At 35.4% G+C, this 27,841-nt stretch overlaps 2 long non-coding RNA genes and 1 other non-coding gene across 3 annotated transcripts; 1 reads left to right on the top strand and 2 right to left on the bottom strand.

The window, feature by feature from the left end:
- Positions 1-3,195: 3,195 nt before the first annotated feature.
- LOC148209631 (uncharacterized) lies at positions 3,196-5,312 on the bottom strand. Its single transcript, XR_015792992.1, has 2 exons — positions 4,441-5,312; positions 3,196-3,461 (listed from the first exon to the last, which is right to left on the bottom strand). It is a non-coding gene; the product is annotated as an uncharacterized LOC148209631 (long non-coding RNA).
- A 13,755-nt stretch (positions 5,313-19,067) lies between these two features.
- On the top strand, positions 19,068-19,174 carry LOC148209632 (small nucleolar RNA R71). The gene has a single exon (XR_015793368.1). It is a non-coding gene; the product is annotated as a small nucleolar RNA R71 (small nucleolar RNA).
- A 5,024-nt stretch (positions 19,175-24,198) lies between these two features.
- Positions 24,199-26,334, bottom strand: LOC148209633 (uncharacterized). Its single transcript, XR_015793179.1, has 3 exons — positions 26,198-26,334; positions 26,017-26,083; positions 24,199-24,559 (listed from the first exon to the last, which is right to left on the bottom strand). It is a non-coding gene; the product is annotated as an uncharacterized LOC148209633 (long non-coding RNA).
- Between the last annotated feature and the right edge of the window lie 1,507 nt (positions 26,335-27,841).

Genomic DNA, 27,841 nt, shown 5'->3' on the forward strand with positions numbered 1-27,841 from the left:
AGCTAGCCAGGGGACCTTATGGACCTACAGATCATGAGCTCCAACGATGCGAGATTAACCGGTTAAACTCTTTAACCTAGTTAACCAACAATCGTTAACTACGTGGTCACTCCACTAAAGCCCATAGCTGCACTCTCCCCACTGTAGATATATTATGTCCATTTGATATAACCATGATCGGTAAGTCGACCCTTCACAGGTTGTTCGTAATTACAGCTGGGTCAAAATACCGCTTTACCCCTGTAATTACCTCTTGTTCCTTAAGTCCCACTAATCCTCTGATGAACAATGATTTGTAGTCCAACTATCAAATCAAAAAATCCTCTCAAACCTTTTGATGAGGGTGGCACCAATTGTTCAAGACCTGGATTCAGCCCTGAAGAGAACAACCTCTCTACTATCCCAAAATTGGGTAGAAGTGAATTCCTTCTTGCACCCTATGTCCCTAGCTATCTACCGGGTCTTACCCCTGAAATGGGAGGCTTATTGAGCCAGCGCTGTTGAGCTGCTCTCACTCATGCAGATCTAAGGATAATCCCGAGTAAACATAAGTTCATAGTTAGCTCAGGATTAAGATCGAGTTACCTAGGCCATCAAAGTTGAGATAGTCAGTTTCAAACAGTAAACGGTGTTATAAAGTAAAAGTGACTATCTCATGGTCCGGTCTTATGCAAACTCTTTGCACGGGACACCTCCCACTCGCATGTCTTCACATGAACGAATTACGATCACATCGTTTGTACTAGCTACAAAGTGGGCAGCATCCATAGTGTCCTCAGAATAAGGCGCCCAACCTTATTCCTATACTATAGACCATTTAGACTGTTAACTCAAACTTATCCATATTTATGTCTCTTACATAGAGTTTGAGTCTCAGGTAACAGTCTAGGATCCTTTATTTTATTGGATTTAGATATAGTAAGAACATTTTATTGGATCAATAACTACTTATTGATTAAAACCTCCAATAACAACTTTATTAAATGATAAAAGTATATCTGTCATTTTCAAACTATGAGTTTTAGGACATAAAACCCAACATATATAATAATTAATATATATATATATATATATATAATTAATATATATATATATTTAATTAATCAAATTAATTAATATAATTAATTATTAATCCAATTAATAATTAATAAATATATATATACATAAATAATTAACACTTAATTATTTATTATAAAATTAGAATCATATTCTAAAACATTTCTCTCGTATAACCTATAGTTTTAATGTACATCTTATGCACATTATTTTTAACCTATAGCTTTAATATGAATCTCATTCATATTAATTTTATTTGAATCTCATTCAAATAATATCTCTCATAATATATAGTTTTAATTTACAATTAACTTTATATATTATAATGTATCAATATACATATAATCCCTTAAGTAATTTGAACAATTCAAATTCTTCCCAAAAATTTGATGCTCGTTTTACCCGTTATGAGCTAGCAAGGGGACCTAATGGACCTACAGATCCGAAGCTCCAACGATGTAAGATTAATCGGTCAAACTCATTGACCGAGTTAATCTAGATTTGTTAACTACGGGTCATTCCACTAAAGACCTGCAGTTGCGCTCTTCTCACTGCAGAATGTTTTCGTGTCCAGGGATATACGACCATTAATGACGAGTCAATCCTTCACGAGTGTTCGTAACTCAAGTTGGGTCAAATTACTGTTTTACCCCTGAGTTACATCTTACTCCTTAAACACTACTGCTCCTCTAATGAACAACCCGGTTATGGTCCAACCAATAACCGGAAGTCCCTCTCGGCCAATAAGAAGGTGGGGCCCCTTGTTCAAGTCCCAGAGCCAGCATTTAAGGGAACACTCATCTACTCCCCTAATGTCGGGGAGGAGTGAATTCCATCTTGTGAAGTTATGTTCCCAGCTCCTCACTCGGTCTCGTCCCCAAAATGGTAGAAATGTTGAGTCGGCAACTCGGGCCACTCTCACCCATACAGATCAAAGAACGAGCCCTCACGGGCAGGAGTCCATAACTCACTCAGGATTGAGAATGAGTTGCCTGGTCATCCTAAGAAATGGCAATCTATTAGTTAACGGTGTTACATCTGAAGATTGCCTATTTCGCGGTCCGGTCTTATACAAACTCATTGTATAAGATACCCCCACTCGCATGTCTCCACACGAACGACCTGGATTGAGTCGTCTGTAGCCTTTACAGAGCGGGCCGTATCCATAGTGTTGCCAGGATAAGGTACCCAGCCTTATCCATATACTATAGACCCTATAGGTTATTCACAGGACATTATCCATTCATATATCAGGGGTATATCAAATATATACCCCGTATATCAACTATATACCCAATATATATACTGTCCCGATTACATCAAAAATAACCTTGGATGTTTAGTTTATTGAATTTTGGACAATGCAAAGCTATGATTCAACAACAAATTTATTGAATAAAACTTTATTAAATAGACATTTGTTTTTACAAAATACAAACTACGAGTTTAGGGCAACACACCCAACATTACACTTTATTGAGATAGAAACAAGGGGACTCCCTCTAAAGAAAGTATATGAGAATTTCGTCTCGTACGACTCAAACAGAAGGACTCGCTATCCATCAAAATGGAAGTTGTCGTGCCGTTAGAGATGGGGCTAAAAAATCTGACGGTAGAGGCGTCCCAAGAAAAGCAGAACGATCAAGTTGTTCAGAACTCCCTGGTCCTCCTGGACGAGCACAGATAAGATGCGCAACCCGGAGTCGCCCAACATAAAAATCGAGCGGCCAGGTACTACAATTCCCGAGTGAAAAAACGAAGGTTCGTGGTCGGAAGCTTGGTGCTCAGGAAAGTGATGTTGAATACTAAGAACCCCACCGATTGGTCACTCGACCCCATCTGGGAGGGACTGTACAAGGTCGCCAAAATTATCCGACCAAAAACTTATGCACTGAAGGACTTACACAAAAAGGCGTTGCGACACCTTTAGAATGCTGAACAGTTCGAAATTTACTACCTCTAGTGTAACGACCCAGAATTTCCCACACACTTCTAGGTCACGTTAACTACCCAACTTATTAGACTTAACCCCAAACACGTCATGGCAACTCCCTATACAACAATTATATAAAATCAAGTTCCACTTCTTATCAATTCAACAATAAATCAATTTCATAAAATATCAATCAACAACATTCGTGGACAACCTCACGAGGCAAATTTTATTATTCAAACAAGGCAAAACTTAATGAATGGAAGAAAACTGAGATAGGCACCTATTCCGAAATAAAATTAACAACAAGTGGGAACCTCCCAATTATTCAAATACGAGCAAATAGTTTATTGATCATAACATAAGGTCTTAACTAATAACTTAAGCTAAGCAAGAGTGACTAAGCAGCCTATGGTCCTCGCTCGTCATGTCTCATCCGTCTCATCACCATGGACGCCAACGAGTCCTTCACCTGAAACAATAATTGTAGAGGGGGGGTGAGTATATAAGATATACTCCGTAAGTAGCCCTCACCAACAACACATACACATCATGCTCAACTAAATCATGAAACATTCATAGTCATGTTTTTCAACACATTATGTAATCAAACATAGACATATTCTATAAAATCCGGTGACAACCACAGCCAGGAATACATTAACTACCAACCTCTAGTCTCCCTAACAACTCAAGTACCTCTACACTTATCACGGCTATCCTAGCCTTCCACAGGTAACTCCTTCGAGTAGAGTCGGTCCCTGACCATTTTTACCCAGAGCCCAGACACTACCGCATCGGCCCTCGACCATTTTTACCCAAGGCCCCGATGACTTCACCATCTATTGGCCCTTGACCATTTCTACCCAAGGCCCCAATAGCTTCCCTTCCAAAAGACTCATCGCATCGACCCTCGACCATTTTTTACCCGAGGCCTCGACACTCAATTAGTGACGTATCAGCCCCCGACCATTTATACTCGAGGCCCTGACACTCACCCATTCACTTTCTCCAAGAATCCAACTCTCCCAAAGTCTTACTATATACTTTCTTAAGCCATGCCCATACGTCCTTCAGCTCACAACCGATTCAGCATGCTTTCACAACATAAACAACTTTCTCTTAATGAAATAATAACCCAATCATGCTTAATATCCAACATCAATATTTAGCAAGCATTACTAAGTATAATAACTCACTACAAACGCCGAACAATTCATGCATAATCAGACAACAAACATTTCCACAGCAATACTCAACAGTTTAGCAAAGCAGAAATCTCACCATTTTCACCGACAAATAATCCAACACTACTCCAAGTATATCGACTAACACAACGAGAGTTATTTAGCGAAATGACGTATCAAGATTAATATTAAACGCCACAAAACCAGCACATTAGAGACCATTTAACACACATTAACACACGCACACGCCCCTTGTCTACTTACTCACAACCGCGCCCTTAAGTTTTGCGTCGATCTCACACCTAAGCACATCAAAACCGACTTCGTACAGGTGTGGGTCAACGCCAAAGAGGTTCAGGCTTCCAAAACTGAGTTCGAATGTCCTTAGGCTTGCTGTTCCGATGCCAAAAGCGATGGGCAATGCTGGTTTGAGTCTAAATAGGAGTGGGTACCGCGAATCAAACTCCGGACAGGTGTGGGTAAGCGTCTAAAGTCGTCGAGGGGAAGCAAAGGCCACAGATCGGGGCTGTGGGTGGTCGTCGGAGCGCGCACGGCCAAGGGCCGCCGTCGGAACGCCGCAGAAACGGCACTGCCACCGCGGACTGAAGGCGCGTCGCTGTTGCCGTCGATGACTGCCGAATGAGCACCGCCGCTGCTGCTGTTCAGTCTGAAGGAGCGCCGCCGCTGCTGCTGTTCGATCCGAAGAAGCGTCGCCGCTCGTGGGTGTCGTCGGCCGCCGCTGCTCCTCGCCGGAAAACGAACTTGTGGCTGCCGAAAATTTTCAACGAGAAGGAGGGGGTGGGTGTGACGGTGGCTAAGGCAAAAGGAAGAAGGAGAAGAAGAAGATGAAGTCCCTCCTCTTTTTTTTTGTTTTTTTTTTCCTTTGTTTTAAAACAAAATTAACCCAATAGAGGCCCAACAAGTCCAAGTCCAAAAGATAAGAAATCCATCCCCCTTTAAAACAAGACCCACCACACGGAGTCCGGTAAATATTAATTTAATTGGAGTTTAGAGCCCGATAAATATAGATAAATTTAATTAACAATTAATATAAAAATTAAATGAAAAATCTCCTGATTCGAGACTAACTAATCTGAGGGACTCGGGGCATTACATCTAGAGCGAGGTGCAGACAAACTTACCATGCTCGTAAGACTCAAGATGACAACCCCATTGAGTAATAGATGAAAAATAAAATAGCGTTATTTCTGACATTTTGAATTTGTGTGGTGATCGTAAGACTCAAGGTGACAACCCCATTGAGTAACAGATCACATCTTTGGAAGTGGGTAATAATGTAATCACGACTCCCTAAATATTCACACGGGGCCACCTTAGGGAAAACTAGGTCAAGTAAAGCCAATAAAAATAGGCACCATATAAGAAAACACAAAAGAAGAAACAAAAAAGCTATGAGTCAAGTTCCTTTCCATTTACAATTAACAACCAAAAAAAAGAGGGCAAACAACAAGACTTCATCAGTAAGAGGGACCCCGCTACTAAAGAAGAAATCAACACCACACTCCCTTTGAGATCTACCATTGGATGAGTAAGATTTGCCTGTCAAAAATGTAGTCGCATCTAATGATGAAACAGACTCCCTAATAGAAAAGGACGCCCCTCTGCCCGACATGCGACGCCTGACCCTCCTCCACTCATTGCTCAGCATAATAGGGCTAACAGTTGAAGGAGGAATTCGAGCAGGTGACGTGTCGAACGTTGGGGGTAAGAGTGAGGCATGAGACCACAAATGGTTAGGAATGTACACAACAAGTGCATACAAACATGTTTCCACTGGAGCTGTACGAGCAGCACGTCTTAAGTCGTAGCCTGTAGCATGTAGTTGAAAAGGACAAACTTGTAGGAGAGGGTGCCACCCACCCGGTGTCAGGAATGTCGGCCCTCGTCCGTCAGAATCTCGTACAGTCTGACGCACCCCTACGCTCAAATCTGTCATCCTTCCTGATTGGCCATTAGCGCCCATAAGAGGGAAGGATCTCCATCATTGTCAACTAACTGAAAAATTTGTCACTAAAACCAATAAGATGTTCACCCCTACTTTGTCCTTTGGGTTCTTGAGGACTAGCGCCTATTTTTAAATTTTTAAACAACCTCTAACGATAAGATTTAAAAAATCCTATCTTGAAAATCTTTTCTTAATTTCTCTCTTAACATATTTCTCTTTATTTATATATGTTCTAATATACCTCTATAACTTTTTATAAAATTGAAAGCCTAAATAATTACCAAAATATATTTGATTTTCTGTTTTTCAATATTATTAATTTATTCATTTTAAATTGAAACTTTAAAATTACCCAGTTATGCAAGGGTAGGATGTGTGAAGTGTATATTAACAAATTCTAACCAGGTATATGCACATTTATGACTCAAAGTAGCACCCGTTAGAGCCCTTTTTACCCTTTGAACCTAGGCTGATCAAGCATCCTGATATATGCCATGGTTTGCACAAGACCATACATTGTACATGCAATAGGAGTTGTTAGCAGTATGAGTAATCAAGCTTGGAAGTAGTAGGAGGGTGTGGAGTAGATCTTCACATTGTTGAGAGGGATGACTAATAGTTATGCTCTATGCTTTAAAAAAGTTAGATTTTAAATTGCAGGGTTGTGTAGATGCAGATATGGCATGAGACATAAATAGTATTAACAGTACTACCGGATATGACTTTACTCTTGGTAATACTATAATTAGTTGGTCCTCTAGATTATAGAAGATAGTAATGCATCCTACTTGAGTTAAGTATGTTGCAGTTTTTAAACCAAGTAAAGAGATGATATGGCTCTAGTCTTTCTTGGTAGAATTATGCTTCAGATTGAGAAAAGGCACTTTGGATGATGACAGTCATAACATTATTAATTTAACTAAGAATCAAAGTGTTTGATTGGAGAACAAAACACATACAGGTAAAATACAATTGGGTTATATTAGCTTCGGACGATGGAGTAGGGGTGCTTGAAAGATTCCTAGGTTGTCGTAGTCCAACTTATATGTTTAGTAAAAGTTATCCCTATTAAAAAATTTAAGTTGTGCATAACTTTAGTTGGACTTCTCTAAGAAGCAGCTACCATTGCAAAAGAGAAATGTTACATTTTCTGTCTCGACTGGGAGATTGTTGAGGAAATTGAGCTAAACAAAGAACCGAATTGATCTTTCAATTTCGTAGGCGGAATATTAAATTTTATAAAAGTTAATAACTAAATTGATTAATCTTATTCATGTTTAAATTAGTTCATTTAAATGTTTTTTAATTTCCTTTTGAAAAACATACGTGGTCGTCTTCTCCTTCAACCTGCAAATATAAATTTTGTAAATGGTAATAACTAATTTTATTAATCTTATTCATGTTTAAATTAGTTCATTTAATTTTTTTTTAATTTCCTTTTGAAAAACATACGTGGTCGTCTTCTTCTTCAACACGTAAATATTAAATTTTGTAAACGATAATAACTAATTTTATTAATCTTATTCATGTTTAAATAAGTTCATTTAAATGTTTTTAATTTCCTTTTAAAATACATATGTAGTCTTGTTCTTCTTCAACTCGCAAATGTTAAATTTTGTACATATCTCGTTTTATAGAAACCGTATTTTTTTTCTTTTCTGAGCAAGTTCGTCGATTCCAATCCGTTCCGGTGAGTTCACGTTTGAGTTGGATGTTGTGTTAATTTTCTTCCTTTCATTTATTTATCTGTCTTGTTGCTTACAAGTTTTAAATTGGTTTATTTATTATTTAAAGTTGTAAGTTCCAATTGATTTATTTGATTTCGTAGTAATTATAATCAAACCCTGATCTAGGAGTAACTAACAATTATTATCTCCTTTTTATTGAGATAGTTTTATAGGGCTCTTGCAAAAATAACAAATTTATCATCGATATTTAGGGATTTTCAAATATAGCAATTTTTTCCGAAAAACAAAGATATTGGAAAATTTCTAATTTATCCTCGATAAGTTTGATTTTTTGCTGTAGGAACCTTACTGCCAGAACATGTTTTGACTATAAGACGAACCTTTTTCCTTCATATTTTATTAAAGGCATTTACATATCCTTAAGATACGATAGAAGTGGAATATTTATGGATAAATTGAAATGTTTGGTGTTTTGAGATAAAACATCTGGCGCCTGGCGCTATTTAGGCTCCTTTATTTGGTCAAATGTGGTAAAAAAAACTTACAGAGATTTTTACTGTGCAGGGAAATAACGCGTGGCACTATTTAGGCTGATTTATAAAAATGATGGTTTTGCTAATGAGGGGCATGAGAGTATATCTTACATGTGTTTTACCTTAACAAAATTGGTCCACCCAAGTCAATTTCATGTAGTTGGAATCTCAACCCTTTTTGGGGAGTTCAAATAACCTTGAAGCCCGGTATAAGGAGAGTCTCCCTAACTATTCAAGGATCCTTCGCAATCTCTTAGTATCCATTTTGTTCCAGTTTCAACCTTAGATGATAGTTTAATTTTCTTGTAATTGTTTGCCTTTGTTATTTCCTTTGTAATTTCGAAACTAATAGCTTTGTTATATTTGATTTGATTTTAATTTATTTTAATTCAAGTTCTTTCATTTGTTATTTATCTATTTCATTACTTTAACGTTATTTAGTTTGTTTAAACTTCCTTCAAGATCGAAAGAGAAAAAGGTTAAGCTACAAATCATTCTATGTTGTTATTCTTTCAATTAATCAATGTAAATTATTTCACTTATTTTTCCAAGTGTTTTATTTCATTTAATTATGCACCAATTCAGTTTTCAACCTCTTTGTAGAATGCCTTAGTTAAAATTATTTAATTTCAGTACTGTCAGAAAAAAGCCCATATTGCGCCTGACGCGATTCTAGGTTGGTTTTTAAAAATTCATTTTTATGTCTTTTCTTACGTTTGCCATTGCAAAATTGATCTATTCACCAAAGCCTAATACTGAGAATGTTAGGTTAAGTAAAATATTAGAAAACTAATATGCGATGACTTAGCCATAAGCACATAAACCAAGGGCCTAGACATAGGCCCTCTACCCATAAAAACAAATTATTTGATAATTACATTCTTGCATTGTAACCACACATAGAAATATGATAGTAGGTTATCATAGGCTATGCAAATAACCAAAAGTGGTTCGTGAAAGAGTAGAACTCAAATTTCTAGAATTTACCAAGTACACTTCACATTTTTTCCTCAAGTGTGTATTTTCTTTCAAAACTTTCAAAACTAAAGGCAGGAAGCAAAGAGGTTGTGTTTTATATATAACCTTGATATTTGCGACCCCACATCATGACTTTGTCACCCAATTTTACTCATAAAACTTAATTTCAATTTGAACCTTTTCAATTCAGTTAAATCGTTTTGAAGCAAAAGTCCCTGAAGAATCGACATTGGAATTACTTCCTTGTATTATTTGTGAGCATGTACCCTTGCACGTGTCACTTATCTTTTAAGGTAGAAAATATCCCAAAAACCCTGTAATCCCAAAATATGGAGAAGCTCAAAAACGGAGGAATGTATGTGATATATATCTGTAATATATCTGATATATCTATAATATGTGCTATATATATCTATAATATATGTGTAATATAGATCTATAATATATTTGTAATATCTGTAATACATCTGACTACTGATATATGTATGTAATAAACATATGATATACTACTAATATAAATGTCTCATGTATGAACAACGGAGAAATGAGCCCAATTTTATGTGCGACATCTGGAAAAATAAAAAGGATAAAATTGGAATAATGAAACGTTCCAAAATCATAATTCTAATTTTGTGCTTTATTTGAAAATTTTAAAAAGGAGGTGACATGTTTTGAAATGCATATAATATTAGTATTATTTCCCTATCAAAATATACCTTTTAGAAATTAAGACCTAACTAAAATAAATTCAAGAGATGAAGGGTTTTGAACCTTAGTTTTAATTGAAGTCTTGAAAAAGTTTAATCACAATAAAAACAAACTTACCTGACTTTCGTTTAATTATTGCACAAGTTATTTCTAAGTCTTTTAATTATTATAATTGTCGTGAAGTCTAATCTTACCATACAACCGTATGAATTTTCAAGATCTAAAATTGGGACATTTTAACTTTTTTTTTTAATTATTAAAGTAGTTAGTTGTACTCATCAAGCCTAAGAAAACTAAACAAATGGGATGAAGATTAAAATCGGGTATAGGATAAGACATAGTTTCTTTTAGCTGCATTTATTTGTGTCGTAATTGTACCACATTACAATACTTTATCTGTTTCCCTTTTTTAAGCTTGAAATTAACATTCAGTCTTCATCACATATCCCTCCAAATGTATGAATTAAAAATAAAAGTACTATTATTCTAATATAAGTTTACAAATATTTTTTAAAACTACTTTCGAAAATATTATATATTATTAAGAAATTGTCTCGTGACAACTTGCTTAAAAATTATAGTTTGCCACGTCAAAAATCACCTATTGAAGAAACGATATTATGGATGTTGCTTGCAATGACAGTTGTCTCCTCAAGAAATGATTTCTCCACTTATTAAATAAAATATTTTGTTTCATCTATGTAATTTTTAATTTGTACGTAAGATAGGAATTTTAACACGGATAAATCTAAGCAGAAGTCAGGGCTAGTGATGACAAGGCGGGGTCGGGGGCTATCTCCATCCCTGCCCCGTCCCCAAAATTTTTTTTTTTTAATTTTTAATTAAGTTTTTATTATTAGTATAAGAAGTGAAAAAAAAAAGATAATTGGGGCATTAATTGATTTTTTTTCAAGTCTAAAAAATATTTATGAATTTTATATATATTAATATTATTATATAAAAAAATAGAAAAAATAAAATAAAATATTAAACAGGGATGGGGAATCATCCCCTCGCACCATCTTCGTTGGGGACCCGATTAGGATCTCCGGTTTGACCCTGTCCCCGGTCAAATCGGGGATTCCTCGATCCGATCGGGTCGGATCCTTGCAAAGATCGAGTCCGATGGGTTTTTTTGCCATCCCTAATCGGGGCAGGTAGGATATTAGAATGTCACCAAACTCCCATATTCACTTTATAAGAGGGAGCTAAGATATATGATATGCTAGTGAGCATCATTATCTCTATTGATATGATTTTTTTTTTTTTTCTGAAATCGAAACCAAAACCATATAGACATAGGTTTTTCGGTAGAGAAATTGGATTAGGAGTCTTTATTTAACTCCTCATTTAAAAGGAAAATATATGGCCAAATAATATTTATCATGCCATTTAATTTTCTACATTTTTTTCCTTCGACTTTTTTACGTTTTTAATTCCGCTATCCTTTTTTAAATTAAAATAACTTTTTTCTTCTCTGTTTCAGATTTTGACTTTTTTTTTCTTTTTTCTTGTTACACTCTCCCTCTACTTTTCAAAATAACTTTTTATTCATAATTAACGTTCTCCAGCTTTCCCACCCTTGCCAGCAGTCCACTTTCAAATTCTCTGTAATTTGTTTCCCAACAACTTGATTTTGATGGTTACCGGCAAGTTCTATCGAGAGAGGAAATTAGGATTGTTTATACCTAAATGTAGAGGTTTGAACCAAGAGATTCTCAAACAGTTTCCACGTACAGGTATGGGAATTTTGATCCATTGGTAGATATCCCTAAATGTCCAATACTGCTACAAAATTACTCAACATCTATAGTTGGCTACTCGGTCACCATAGTAGGACTTGAGGAGGGCGATAACACAAAGACGTGGTATATAGTTGGAAGTAGTCGATCACTATTGACGGTTGAATTATCGTAGATATTAGTGATATTGAAATGGACAATAACACAAATATAAAATACATAGCTAGAAGTATATAAGAGAAAAAACTGTGGCAATAAGGACAGTAACACAATTACTGGAGGATATATATCCAATAAGAGAGAAAAAATGTGACCAAATGGATAATGCACAAATACATGGTATATAACCAGAAGTAGAAGAGAGAGAAAATGTGACTAAATGAACAATAACACGAATACAAGGTATACAAGTGGGAGTAGAAAAAGGGAAAAAGGCGAACACCTGCTCTAGCTTGGTTAGTATTTCTATTTCTATTTAATTATCTTTTTATTTTATTTTATTAATGTTTACTCTTTTAAGATTTTTTTAGTATCATTTTTAAAATAATGAATCTATTGTACTTTAAACCTTTTTAGATTTTTATTTATTAATTTATTATCCACTAGTTGGCGGCCTCCCCATACCTGCATACGCAAGGACCATGTAGTTTGAATCCAAGACCCTAAGGTTATTCCTTGAGACCTCAAGCCACCCAATCTCTCTTCGGACTATCTTATAAAAATGGTTGAAAATAAATTGGTTCTATAATAGGTTGAAAAAGATAAATAGTTTTTAATAAAGGAAAATTACAGTGGGTAGCAAAAATCTTTTATATATTTCAAAATATGTCATCTATTTTTAAAATTTTCAAATATGACAAAAATTTTCATTTATATGAATAATATATCAAATACTATATCACTATATCAATAGTATATTAGATATATCACATACATATTGCACAGACACTCATATTAGTAGTATATCAAATCTATATCACATACATATATTAGTAGTCATTCTATGTATTTCAAAATATGTCGCCTTTTTTAAATTTTCAAATATAAAAACATTTTTCACTCATATCAGTAGTATATCAGACACTCATATCAGTAGTATATCAGACACTCATATCGATAGTATAATAGAAGTATATCACATACATATTGCACAGATACTCATATAAGTAGTATATCATATGTATATCACATACATATATCAATAGTCATATATATCATAGATATATTATGGATTTATATCATTTGGGTAAAATTATCATTTTAAAAATGGACCTCCGTTTTTTTAAATGTTATATTTGAAAAAACTAAATGTGGTTGTTATTTTACTAATTTTACTAAATGTTTTTAACATATTTGCAACCGTCCCTTTAATGAAGGTAATTTCGTATCAAAAAATTGGAAGTTGTTTAGCTATTTTTAAAAATGGTATATTTTAAAAGAACATACATGCTGTGACCCATTTTTCTTATAGTCGAAATGTGTACTAATTCATGAGTATATTGGCTTCCCTACTAATGATGTTTAATTACTAGAAATCAGCCTATTGAATCTATATATAAGATTGTGAGATCATAGTTTGGAAACATAAAAAATTGTGTAATTTTCTAATCCATTGATAGATATTGAATCAATAATGGTGGGAGTGGTAGATATGTTTGTTGGATCCGTACCCCTACGAAATCAAATCAAACCCACCTTGTTGGATCCATACCCTACGAAATCAAATCAAACCCACCTTGTGACTTGAAGTTCAAGGGTTTCTTCCAATTCTTTCCATTTTTCTTTTTTGGTTGTCAAGTTTCTCTTTCTTGCACACACGATAGGGTTTTAAAGTTGGCGTCCGTTCCACGGTGTCGCCATCGTGCCGTCTTGCCATCTTGCCTTCTTTTCCAAGGATGAAGTGTCTTTCCATCTATTTGCTCAAAGTTGTCTTGATGTTCAACAGTTCGAAGTCGGTCTTACCATCCGTTAAAAAATTTAGGTTCATGTTAAGAAAAATATTGTAAAAAAGGGCAGGACCAAAACAAATAAATAAAAGGACAAACTTGTTATCTCTAATTCAGAAGGTAATGTTGACCAAATATTTTTTAATCACTTTAGTAAAATATGCACACCTTATATAACAATAGATACACGTATAACTACCAGTGAGTTGATGGTGAGTTGTAGTCTGCATTTCCCTTTATTTGGTCAATGTCAGTATCTATAGTGGTCTGTCGTAGTATTGCACGTCTAGTTCTGCATTGATCGTGAGTTGTGATTTACACTGAAGTCGCACTTCCATTTATGGGTCCAATGTCAATATTTATAGTTGTCTGCATTCGTGTCACACTTCTATTTTTGCATTGATGGTGAGTTCTGGTTTACACTGAAGTCGCACTTCCATTTATTAGGTCAACATCAGTATCTAGAGTGGTATGAACTAGTGATTTAAAATCTACACAAAAAAGCATAAAGAAAGGTGTAAAAATTTTGCAAAAATAAGACAAAAAATATTTTACATAAAAACGCCTTCAACACCGATAAAGGGACTGTTCTTACTGTCTTTTCGTGGATCTTTCAATAGTATAGAGGTTTTACCTCTGTCAATATGCTCACCAAAGTATTTCTTTACTCGATGCACACTTACCTTAAAAATAACCTTTCGAATCCCTTAAATCCACAACTCCATGTGGATAAACACATTCAACTAGAAACGGGCCCGACCATCTAGACTTTAGCTTACTTGGGAACAATCTTAATCGAGAATTGAACAACATTACTAAGTCTCCAGATTCCAAATTCTTATCCAGTATTTTTCTTATCATGTCATTTTTTGGTTTATTCTTTATACATCTTAGCATTCTCATCAGAAAAATGACAGACTCATTCAACTCATGTAACTGTAGCAACCGAGCTTCAGCTGCAGTAGAATTATCAAAATTTAGTTTCTGCGTAGCACAAAATGCTCTATGTTCTAATTCTAGTGGAAGATGACACACTTTACAACAAACAATGCGATATGGGGACATACCTAACAAAGTTTTATATGCAGTTCTATATGCCCATAATACATCATCAAGCTTAATAGCTCAGTCCTTCCTATTCACATTCACAGACTTCTCTAGAATTGATTTTATTGCTGTATTGGATATCTCTACTAATCCATTAGTTAGAGGGTTATAGGCAGTAGCAATCTTATGATGAATGTTATGCCTTTTAAACAAATTACTCACTGCTCTGTTTAAAAAATGTGTGCCCTCATCACTAATGAAGCATCTATGTGTATTATATCTAGTAAAAACAAATTTTTGCAAGAAGAGAGAAACTACCTTAACATCGTTAGTAGGTGTGGCCAAAGCCTCAACCCATTTCGAAACATAGTCAACCGTCAAAACAATGTAATTCTTACTGAATGATGGTGGGAACAGACTCATAAAGTCGATGCCCCAAACATCGAACAACTCAACTTCCAATATTGTGTTTTGGGACATCTCATGTTTTTGTGTCAAGTTACCTGATCTTTGACATCGGTTACAACTTTAAGCGAATATGTGTGCATCTCGAAATAGGGACAGCCAAAAGAAACCACTCTTGATGAACTTTGCTGCAGTTTTTCGTCCAGCGAAATGTCCACCATATGGTGATTTGTGGCACGTCTCTAGAATCTCCTTTTGTTCATGCTCAACAACACACCTGCAAAGAATATTGTCAGGTCCTAATTTGAACAAGAAAGGTTCATCCCATCTATAAAACCTAACATCATGAAAGAACTTTTTAATTTGGTGCTTACTTAAGTCAGTAGGAATTATGTTGCAAACTAGATAGTTCGCGTAATCAGCATACCAAGGTAATTCAGAAACTGCTAAAAGATGCTCATCAACAAAATGTTCTTTGATTTTCGAGTTATCATGTCGCAAAGAGGACTCTAGCCTAGACAAATGATCTGCTACTGGGTTTTTTGTTCCTTTTCTATCTCTTATCTCTAAATCAAACTATTGTAGCAATAATATCCATCTAATTAACCTAGGCGTGGTTCTTTTTAGCAAACAAGTATTTTAATGCATAATGATCAGTAAAAACTATCACCTTAGTCCGAATCAAATATGAGTGAAATTTGTAAATGCGAAAACAACAGCTAAATGTTCTTTATCAGTCACAGTGTAGTTTAATTGACTACTGTTCAAAGTCTTACTTGCATAATAAATAGGATGAAGAACTTTACCTTTTTGTCTACCTAACATTGCACCCACTACAAAATCTCTTGCATCACACATTAGTTCAAATGGCAAGTTCCAATGAGGTTCAATTATGATGGGTGTTGAACTAAATGCATCTTTACGTGTCTCAAAAGCATTCATACAATTTTCATCAAAATCAAAGGGTCGATTCACTTCTAATAACTGACATAAAGGTTTAGGAATTTGCGCAAATTTTTTATAAAATGGCGGTAAAAACTCACGTGCCCTGAAAAACTTCTAACACCTTTAACAGTAGTGGGTGGGGGTAATTTGACAATCAAATCTATCTTAGCCCTATCGACCTCAATTACTTTTCCTGAAATTTTGTTATCTAAGACTATTCCTTCACGTACTATAAAATGACACTTTTCCCAATTAAGCACGAGGTTAGTCTCTTCACAACTTTTTAATACATTTTCCAATTTTTGTAAACAAGCTTCAAAAGACTCTCCAAAAATAGAAAATCATCCATAAATATTTCTACGATGTCAGAAAAAATTGCAGTCATGCATCTCTGGAAGGTGGCAGGAGCATTACAAAGACCAAACGACATCCTACGAAATGCAAATGTCCCATAGGGACACGTGAAAGTGGTCTTTTCTTGTTCCTTCGGAACTATTGTAATCTTGGTGTAACCAAAATACCCATGAAAGAAGCAATAGCACTCCTTCCCTGCAAGACGATCAAGAATTTGGTCAATAAAAGGAAGTGAAAAATGGTCTTTTCTAGTTACATTGTTTAAACGACGGTAAACCATGCACACTCTCCAACTAGTCACTGTTCTCGTATGGATCAACTCATTGTCGTTGTTGGTTATTACCTCATACAACCCATCTTGGAAACGCATTACTAACCCAGCTGCTATCTGAAATGGGGTAGATCACCCCAGCGTCTAACCATTTTATTATCTCTTTTTTTACCACCTCTTTCATTTTGGGGTTGAGCCTCCTTTGGCTTTCGATAGAATTAGTAGCTCCTTCTTCCAATATGATTTTGTGCATGTAAAAAGTAGAGCTAATTCCTCTTATGTCCGCTATGGTCCAACCAATAGCCTTCTTGTACTTAGATAAAACCTGCAAAGTAAAGATTCATGTTCATTAGTCAAATACGAAGAAATGGTAAGCAACAAAGTATCGTTTAAACCAAATATGCATATTGGAAATGAAAGGGTAGGGGTTTCTTCTCCAATTCTGGAGGTTCAATGATGAAAGGCTGCAAGGCATTCAAATAAGCTACTGTTGGCTGCAAAAACTCGAACTTCTGAAATTTTTCCTTCTTTTTCTGCTGCCTCCAAATTTGCTTCTAGGTCCCTTACAATAATTTCCTGGAGTTCCTCCATAGTTGTCCCTATTGCAGAGCACTCCTCGACTTCATTCGGGAGACGCATCGCGTCAAAGACGTTGAAGGTGACTTGCTCATTATTGACCTTCACAGTGATTTCTCCTTTCCTAACATTGAATACAATGTCACAAGTTGCTAAGAACGACCTCCCAAGAATGATCGGCACCTCAAGATCTGCTTCACAATCCAAAATTATGAAATCGGCGGGAAAAATAAACTTATCAACTTTAACGAGAACATCTTCTATTTTTCCTTCCGGTTTCTTTATAGACATATCATCTGATTGCAAAGTTACAGTAGTGGGGTGAGCTTCTCCTATATTAAACTCCTTAAAGACTGAGAGAGGCATAAAATTAATGCTTGATCCTAAGTCACATAATGCTCTCCCTAAATTCTTACCACCTAATGAGCAAGGGATGGTGAAACTAACTGGATCCTCACATTTGACAGGCAATGGATTCCCTAAAGCATCACTATTGCACTTTGTTAAGGCTATCATCTCATGCTCACCTAATTTCTTACGCCTAGAAATGATATCTTTCAAAAACTTGGTGTAATTAGGCATTTTCTCTAAAACATCTATAAGAGGGATATTTATATTCAACTATTTCAATATTTCAAATAATTTCTTCAAATGACTATGTTGATTCTTTTTAACTACCTTTGGGGGAAAGGTGGAGGGATCTTAACATTACTTACCTGCGGAGTAGTGCAAGACACTTCTTGCTTACCCTTTTCGGCTTTCTTACCTTTCTCTTCTGAACTTACGGGTTCAGGTTTCTCTTCTGGTTGTGGAGTAGGGACTGATGTAGGAACATGTGTAGCTACATCGGTTCCTTTATGTTGATTTATAGGTCCATCATAACTCAATTCGCTTCTCGTGAGGACTGCCTTACATTGCTCTTTACCTTCACAATCTCGCTTAGGATTTTCTGTGTCCTGGTAATGTACCTTGGGGTATAGATTTTAGTTCATTCGCTATCTGCCGTACTTGCATCTCCAAGCTTCTCATCGCAGCATCATTCCATGTCATATACATTCTTTCATCATGGCCTCCAAACTCCCATTGTTACCACCTTGCTGAAATTATTTTGAGCTATTGTTGATTGTATTGTTGTTGCGGCAACGCAAGTTGAGTGGAAAAACCAGGAGGGGTGTAATTTTGCTTGAATTCTTGAGCGGGTGCTTGTGCACTACTACTAGCTCCTCGTTGGTTAGTCCACGAAAAGTTGAGATGGTGTCTCCATCCAGGGTTGTAGGTGTTTGAATACGGATTGAAATTCTACTGGGCACCTTGACCTACATAGTAAACAGACGTTGGATTAGTTGGACAGTTTTCATACAAGTTGTTGTCATCACAATAAACACAAGATATATCAGAAATTTGAAAAACGGGAGAGGGTTCAAGAATCTCTGCTGAAATTGAAGTTTTGGTTTCATTTTCCACAGTCAGTTGTTTCAACATCTGGTTCATAGCTGCCATTTAAGCTTACATTGAAGCTGTTGTGTCTAACTCAAACATTCCGATTGATGCTTCTTTCTTTGGTAATGACCTCCCTATTTCTCCTTGGTCATAATGTCTGTCATCTTGTTTAAAATGTCAACGATCTCATTAACTGACTTCTCTAACAATGAGCTATTGGTTGCGGTGTTCGACATTATTATAGATGGACGATCCAATCCTCTAAAAAATTGCTCGAGCTGCACATGCGAACAATTTGTGACTCGGGCATCTCCTGAGTAATTCCTTGAAACGCTCTCAAGCTTCTTAAACTGCTTCGTTCTACTTTTGTCGAAAAGATACAATGTCATCTCAAAGATCATCGTTCATGGTCAAAGTATGGTACTTTCCCAAAAATTTCTTCGTCGGTTTCGCCCAAGTGGTGATAGAATCTAGTTCTAGCGCATTTAGCCATGTCCTTGCATTGTCCCTAATAGAAAAATGAAACAATTTTAGTCTTAGTTCATCTTCAGAGACACCAGGAAGTTGAAATGAATTAGCTATTTCAATAAAAGATTTGAGATGGGAATAAGGGTGTTCATTAGTTAGTCCTCCAAACTGGCTTATCGTATGCAACATCTGGAACATAACTGGCTTAAGTTCGAACTATGTGGCTTGGGGTAAAAGATTACTTATCCCTGAATTTAAGTTATCGAACGCATGAGTGACGTAATTTTACATGGCTACATTTCAGTTATCTGCTAAAATTATCTGATTAGGATTAACTTCTCCTGCTCGGTTTGCTGCTCCTTCACCTACCATATCTCTATTCATAGGTAAATCTTGGTAGAGGTGGAGGATCTTGAGGAGGAGGTGGATTTCTATTCATCTCGATTATCTATTCTTCAACTTCTTCAACTACTTCAACTTCTTTCTCTTTTTGATTTTCTCTTTCTTTTCTCAACCTCAGCTCACACTTTCTCCTTTTAAGGGTTCTTTCAGTTTATGCATCAAACTTCAACCAACCGGACACTGTGCTCATACACAACTCCCCTAAAGGTTAGATATAACAATTAAGTCAAATGACAAAGGCGTGCAACAATCAGACATGAAACAATTCACTTAAAAAGAAAACGATTTGAAAAATTAAGTCCTCAGCAACGGCGCGAAAAACTTATTGGGGCATTCTCTACCTTCAAAAGATAAGAAACACGTGCAAGTGTACACAGTCACAAGTAATACTTGGGAGTAATCCAAGGTCGAATCCTCAGGGACTTGTGCTTCTGAAAATAGTTTTAAAGAAGTGAATGGTTCAAAGATGCAATTGTGACTTATGAAGAAATAGTGATAAAATATTGTTGTTTGCAGTTTCAAGTAGCAAGCAATTTAATAAAACTGAACCTCTTTACTTCTTACCTTAGTTTTGATAAAAAAATATAGAAGATACACACTTTGGGGAAAATGCACCAGCCACTATTTGGCTAAATCTTGAGAATATGAGTTCTACTCTTTCACGTATCGTTTTTTGGTTGCTGCAGAGGCTAGGATAACCTATAATCATATTTCTATGTGTGATTACAATCATAGAAAGTAATTATAACCTCATTTTCATTTATTGGTTAGATGGCCTATGTCTAGGACGATGTTTTTATGCGCTTATTTCTAAGTCATATCCCATATTGGTTTCCTATTATTTTACCAAGCTCAACTCTGACCCACCCTTCTCAGAGTTGGGCTGTAGTGCATAAATCAATTTCCCAGGGCAAAATGGAAAAAAGATGTAAAGAGAAGTTTTTAGAAACGAACCCAAGCGCAATCTTGTTTAATCCCGAGCATGTTCGAAAATCAAATCATTTGAATAAGGCATTCCACAGAGAGGTTGATAAATAACTTAGTCCATAATTAAAGGGATTAAAACACACAAAACATAAAAGAAGGAATTTACATGGAATTTAAGTAAAGAATAACGGCGTACAAGGAGTTCTAGCTTCACCTTCTTCTCTTTCGAGCATGAGAGGAGTGTAAACTCGCTTAATAACTTTAAAAGAACGGAATAGACGAAGAACAAAAGTACAAACCCGAATTAAAGGCAATACGATAAGTAAAATAGTGAAAATACAAGAAACAGACAACTAAAACGTAAATCTAAAGCCTACGAACAAACTCTACAGCTAAGAACGAGAAAAAAGGAAGATGAAAATGATATGAGAATGGATGATTTGCTGCTGGGGGAGAAGCTTCCTTTTATAGACCCTCAAGTTTGTTGAATTACCCTCCATTTTAGGTGGAAATGTGTTGAGAGTCTGTCAACAACTCTTTAGTTTTAGGTCTATTCAAACAGGTTGGAAATGACTCCCTTGCCCTTCATTAAGTGAAATGCACGTTCAGACAAAGTTGACCTCAAATATGCGAGTGGTGCAATTCCAGCAAAAAAGTTTTTCTGTGATTTTCTTCGAATTTTGACTGCATTTTTCTCACATTTTTCCTGAAGTAACATATATTGCAAATTATTCAGAAACGTTCTATGCATGTTCTACTTTAAGAATATGTAAATCTTTTTAGTTAATAATGATGGGAAAGAGTTAATTTTTGTGGTCAAACAGGCCTACCGACACACATTTATGCAACAAAAAGTCAACCCAATCATATCGCAAGTTGCCCACCAGATCAATCTCGACCTATACTCAGCTATGAAATAAATTCATAAGTCAGTTCTCTTCTCGACATTACGACAAGAAAATGGCAACCCACCTCGCCACCATCAGACAGAATGAGGGCGAGAAACTACGGAAATCTGTGACCAGGTTCCAATAGGAATAGCTGAAGGTCACCTATTGCTCAGACGATTCGGCCATTAGCTACTTCCTCGCTAGACTGGCAAACGAAACGTTGATGGTCAAGTTGGGCGAGGGAAAGTCAGTTGTATTCGCCGAAGTCCTGCATAAAGCCAAGAAAGTCATTGATGGTCAAGAGCTGCTTAGGACCAAAAATAGGTCGTAAAGAGAAGAAGTTCGACCAGAAGAAATCAAGCCGCCTTGAGAAGGACAACACAGTTTCTTTGACCAGAAGAACACTGATGTTGTACAACCATATATAAGGTAATCCTTCTTTGTAAATGGTTTACATCATTTATTACATTAGTATATACTTCTTTGTGCTGATTGATTGTTAATATGAAGTCATCATATGGACTCTCTAAGATTGAAATATCCAAGTAGATCGACCAATGAAAAGTGGTTGCAGGATGAACACAATCGATCATTTGGTTCTTGGATCCGTGAGGAGGTAATTAAATTATTTTAATGGTTTTTCCAAATACATTCACAAGAAATGAAATTGGAATTTAACAGGTTTTACTTGTTTATACAATAGGTTATGGATGAATTGCGTAATGGTAAAAACATTTCCACTACAACAAATTTGTCTTTTCATGACGGGCATTGCCCGTCATTAAATAATAACCATGTCGGTCACTGACCGACATCTATACGAGTGTCCTTTTTCCCTTTCATGTCGGACAGTTTTAAGGTCGGGCATTGCCCGTCATGTATATTCTCTTTCCATCCGGACATGGCCGTCATGAAAGAACTATTTTAAGGTCGGGTAGCGCCCGTCATGTATAGCGTTTTTCATGACGGACATGCCCGTCATGAAATGATAACCATGACGGGTGACAACCGACATTGTATGTGCGTCATTGTTTGTACGCCATCGTCTGTTCGTCATGGAATGACTATATTTCGTGACAGGCATTGACCGTCATTATTTTGTGAATAAATTAATTAAAAAAATATTTGGTTGCCCAGACGTGGCTAACCAACTACATATATTTCCTTCAAACCTATGATAATATCTCAATATGCAACTAAAACTTTTAACACATTCATCCATTATAAAACAATATATATTATAAAACTTAACTCAAAAACTAACCTTAGACTCAAAACACAAATAATCACACAAATAATCAAAAGTACAAATTTCAACATCACCTCTCCACTTTTAGAATAACTCAAAACTAGCCAACAATATATCTCTTCCTTCCAACTTATTCTATAAAAGCTTAACAAAAACACAAACAATCAAAAGTAAGTATAAATTTCATCATGACCTCTCCAATTTAGAATATAACTCAAAATTAACCAACCAATATATCTCCTTCCAACCTATTCTCACAAACTAATTCTCAATATTATTGAAACTCAAAAACTAATAGGCAAGTAAAACTAACCTTAAACTCAAAAAACAAATAATCAAAAGTACAAATTTCAACATAACTTCTCCACTTTTAGAATAACTCAAAACTAGCATGGTTATAAACAAAACAAAAACTTCTATATTAACACCCTTCCATACAAGAACAAATGGGACCGCCCGTCCCTCTAACAAAACTACATTCAGCATAAGAATCCAGACTTCTATATATTATAAACAAAACAATCCAACACTTCTGTATAAACTTCCATATTTAAAGATTAATGGGTCAACCACCCATATATTCCTAAAAAAAATTACACTCAGCAACAATTCAACACTTCATATAAACATCCATATATATATTTAACATCTTTCTATACAAAAAAAAAAACGAATAAGACCACCATTCCTCCACAAATGTGCATTCAACAACCATCCAACACTAATATAAACAAAAAAAATATTTTCATTCTACTAATACTACTACAGAAACAGCAACAATTCAACAATAATATAAACACAAAGTATTTCCATTATACTAATACAACTACAGAAAGTAACCCGACCCAAATACTTACATCAAATGAACAAAATGAGTGAATCCATAAGTAGGCCTACACAAATCTTCCTACAAAAGTTGCCCATTCTATTCGAACCTCGTCAATTTCTTCTTGTCGATATGAATTTTTTCTGTTAAACTACAAAAAAAGAAAGATAATCCTAATATAAGAATAAATACAATATATAAACACATAAAGATAGATAATAATATGTACAAGTTCATTTATTGGAGTAATAGAGTTCTGCACCTTTCCTCGTATATATTTTTGCACATAGTATCGACACTCTATAGACCCCTCTTGACGAGGACACACTACATCTAGAAGATTTTAAAAATAAAATAATTATGAGTTACTAAAAAGATTTCAATGAAAATTTGATGAAGTTTAACAACATCGGAAAATGATTGCATAAACAATTTGCAACCTAACAAGAATAACCCAAACAGAAATATTGGCACCTAAAAAGTTTGACAACAACAATCCTAGTGTCATCAGTATTCCAATCAGATAAGTAGGCAAACTTGCTCTTTGCTTGTATTGATTGTACTTTCTCTATGAGTTTTTCTTGTCTTGGAAGAGTTTTATTGCAAGATGATGTACGAATCATGTCAAATAAACGACCATCCTCAGTGAGCAAAGCAGTTCTACAAAAAGGGAGAGAAAATTAAAATTTAAAAGAGGTAAATGAAGATACAAGAGTGAGTATAGATTTCATTTCAATTATAAACTAAAGGAAAAATACCCCAGCTCTTTGGCTTTGGAAGATTTTCGACCCAATATCTTCATCAAATAGTAGATAATTCTGCAAACATAAATGTCCATAATTTGTCTCCACACAGAGAATTGAATAGCCAACCAAATCACAAAAAGTGTGCAAGTTCATTTTTCTTTTTTGGATAAGTAAAAAGAGTACAAGAATGAGTTAACTTTTTTTCTTTGGCTGATAGATCCAGTTATTCGTCCACCATGGCGTTCAATCAAATCTTCTTCTTCTTCTCGTTCCAAACTGTAATATGGCTCGTGACCATTACCACTGTCATGCTTATAGGATGTTTAACAATACAATGCAACAAAAAATACATCGAGATGATAGCATACTTCATAATAGAGGCAATATGATACTAATATATGAAAGTTTAAAGATGACCATATAACAGGAACCCTAATGATTGAAAATTTTGGATTCATTTCAAAAGAAAAGGAACGTGTAACCAAAAGATGTTAAGAAAAACAATGATTCATTTCCATAACAAATTTCATTGCATTAGGAGAATTACATTTTAGTTTAACAAGACAAAATGTTCGGAAGAAACCAACACAAGTGTGTAAAAAAAAATAGAACTTATGAATTTGAAAACAATAAGCTAAAATAACTCAATGAAAGTTGGCACTTTCATAATACCAACAAGTCAAAACATTATGGAATCTCTAAATCTACGACCTATTTTCTTAACCATATATCTCATCCTCCTTTAATAAAAATATAAAAAATAAAGAGAGAAGATATCTCATCCTCCAACTTCTACGTTTAATAGCTCGCTATATAGCACAATGCTAAGTAGAAGGTCGTTGGGAATTTAAGCAAGAATTTTGTCCTAGGGGGAAGTCTACTTCTAGCAACCCACCTTTTTCTTCTATAACGCCTAGGCGCTCTAGCTCATTCTTAGAAGTGCATATTTTCCATTTATTAGAATACCAAGAGTTACTCTATTCCAACTTTCTCATTCTTATAGAATCAAGGCCAAAACTAGAAACAATAAATATCCACATAATATGCTTTTTAAAATCTATCTCAGGAATGCACTCACTCAAGTCCAATTTTAAATATAACTTAATTTTCTTTCAAAAATACCAAATACACCAACTCATGCAAGAATTATGGTTCCATAACCAAACATCCATTCACATAACAATAAGTTATTATAAACAAAAAGACCAACAAAGTATTGCAGCTAAAGAAACTAGAGATACATAAAGAGTACAATCAGAAACAACCAAATGCCATAGAATTCTCTCAAAACAAAAGCAACCCAGATGAGCAGATACTCAAATCATTCAACAGAAAACCAAGCCATGAGGAAAAAACATCACAGAAATTCAAACAAAACCATAAATACGAGGAGTACAATTAGTCCAATTTGTCCAATACAGAGAAGGGGAAAATCAGAGGGGAGGATATAAATTCGAATAACTCAGAAGACAAAAGCAATATAAAAGGACGAAAGCCGTCCAAAAATGAAATGGGGGAAGAAGAATATGCACTATCGAGTGTGAGTTATGTAAACATCAAGAATAAGAAAAGTTCTAGTTGAGAAGAAAATTATATGTACTAACTTCCTTTACCGTGGCTATTAAAGAAATAATGCGAGTACCGCACTAATAGTAATTGAAACTTATTGTAGCTATTAAAAAAATAATGCGAGTACCACACTAATAGTAATTGAAACGAACACTCTAACTTACCATTGTGGAGTCCATGGCGGAGTGCAAACAGCAAAAACACCATTCTATTGTGAAGTTCACCGTTCAACTAAGTTTCGTGTATCCCAATGATCACAATCAAGTTACTCAAGTATGCAATAGTCAATCAACAAAATTAGCAAGTTAACAAACATTTATCCTCAAGAAATAGGGGAATGGGTACTTGATATTTAGGGCTTTCAACAGGTGGTTCATAGCCTGAGAAGAACAATAAGGGACTCTCCTTCTAGGATCCTCAAAGCATCGAGATCCCTCTCTTGCACAAATTCACGAAAGAATAAAAGTTCATTTAGATTATAGATGAACATAGATATAGTAGAAAGTCATATTAAAGCAGGGGAAATCGAAAGGAAAATGAGCTTCCCGTCTTCTCCTCCTTTTTTCCCGCAGATGATCTAAAAATAAAAACAGAGAAAACAGAGAAAAGAAGATCGAGAGGAAGGAGAAAAATATGGAAAAATATAGGGACCAAACTTAATGTCGCTCGGAGGGATGAAGGTGTTGCGCTTGAAGAGATGAACGTCGCCATCGATCGAAGAGATGGAGGTCATCGTCGGAGTTCTCCGTCGCTCCCACTGCCGTTCGTGCACCCTTCCACGAAGACTATGGAGCTGGGAGGCAGATATTTTTTGGGTGAAAACTAAAGTTAGGTTTAAAAATTGGGTAATCTTTAATGTCGGGCTTGGCCCGTCATTAAAATTTTTATTTTTATTTTTATTTTATTTTAACGCCCTTTTTAACTGGTCCGTCCTTGTTTCCTCCAAGTTTTTTTGTCCGTTATCATTTCCTCCGTATTTTTTTTGTCCAACATTAAAACTCTGATTTGTTGTAGTGTTCGGAGGCTTTAAGATGAATAACACATGACCCCAATCCAGATGTTCTGACTTATGAGGGTTATAAGGTCAATGGATGTTGCTACAATACTAAATCTTGTGACTCTACTCGAACTGCTCAGAATAGTGGAATTAGTTTGGTTGCTACAACCATGCAAGTGTCTAGTGCAAAGGACAAAAACCCTATTGTTGCAAACATGACGTTCTTCGGAGTCATTCAAGACATATGGTAAATTAGCTACAACAAATTCAAAATTCCATTATTCAGATGTGATTGGGTGGATAGTTGAAATGGTATCCAAACAGATGAACTTGGATTCACTTTGGTTGACTTGAGTCGTATTGGCCATACATCTGACTCATTTATTCTAGCTTCACAAGGTAGACAGGTTTTCTACGTAGAAGATCCAGCAGATGTAAAATGGTATATCGTTATTAGACCTCCGCAAAGGGATGTAAATTGTGTAGGTTTTAATGATGAGCTTGGGGATACTTCGCTACATTGTCCTCCAACGTCGATTTAGACACCCTTCAGTGATAAAAACCATTTTGACTGACAACATAGAGGAGAAGATTGTAATACCCAATGATGTTCTATCACCCGTACTATTTAATATGAACCATACTATGCTTAGTAATTCTATGACTTCATTTGTAAGTTGGAATGCTTGTACTAATCTTTATATATGATATTTTCATGAGTTAAGTGATTCCCAAGTAGATGCATTACTATTTTCCAGATGTAATGCTTAAGGCGATGCGATTTAATGATTGTGCTTTGGTATACATATTCAATGGTTGGCCTAATCTTGTTTAAGTATATATTGTCAAACAAATTGAAACAGATGAAGGAAGAGGCCAAGTCAATTGAAGATAGTAAGCAGTCTGCTGGTGAGGATGTAAAAGGAGAGTCCAGCAAACGAAATATTCGTGGACGTACTCGGATGCACGATATCACACGTGCGAGTAGTGAA

This window comes from Momordica charantia (genome assembly GCF_013281855.1).
Source record: "Momordica charantia cultivar OHB3-1 chromosome 8 unlocalized genomic scaffold, Mcharantia_2.0 BLBB01000008.1, whole genome shotgun sequence".
Lineage (NCBI taxonomy): Eukaryota > Viridiplantae > Streptophyta > Magnoliopsida > Cucurbitales > Cucurbitaceae > Momordica > Momordica charantia.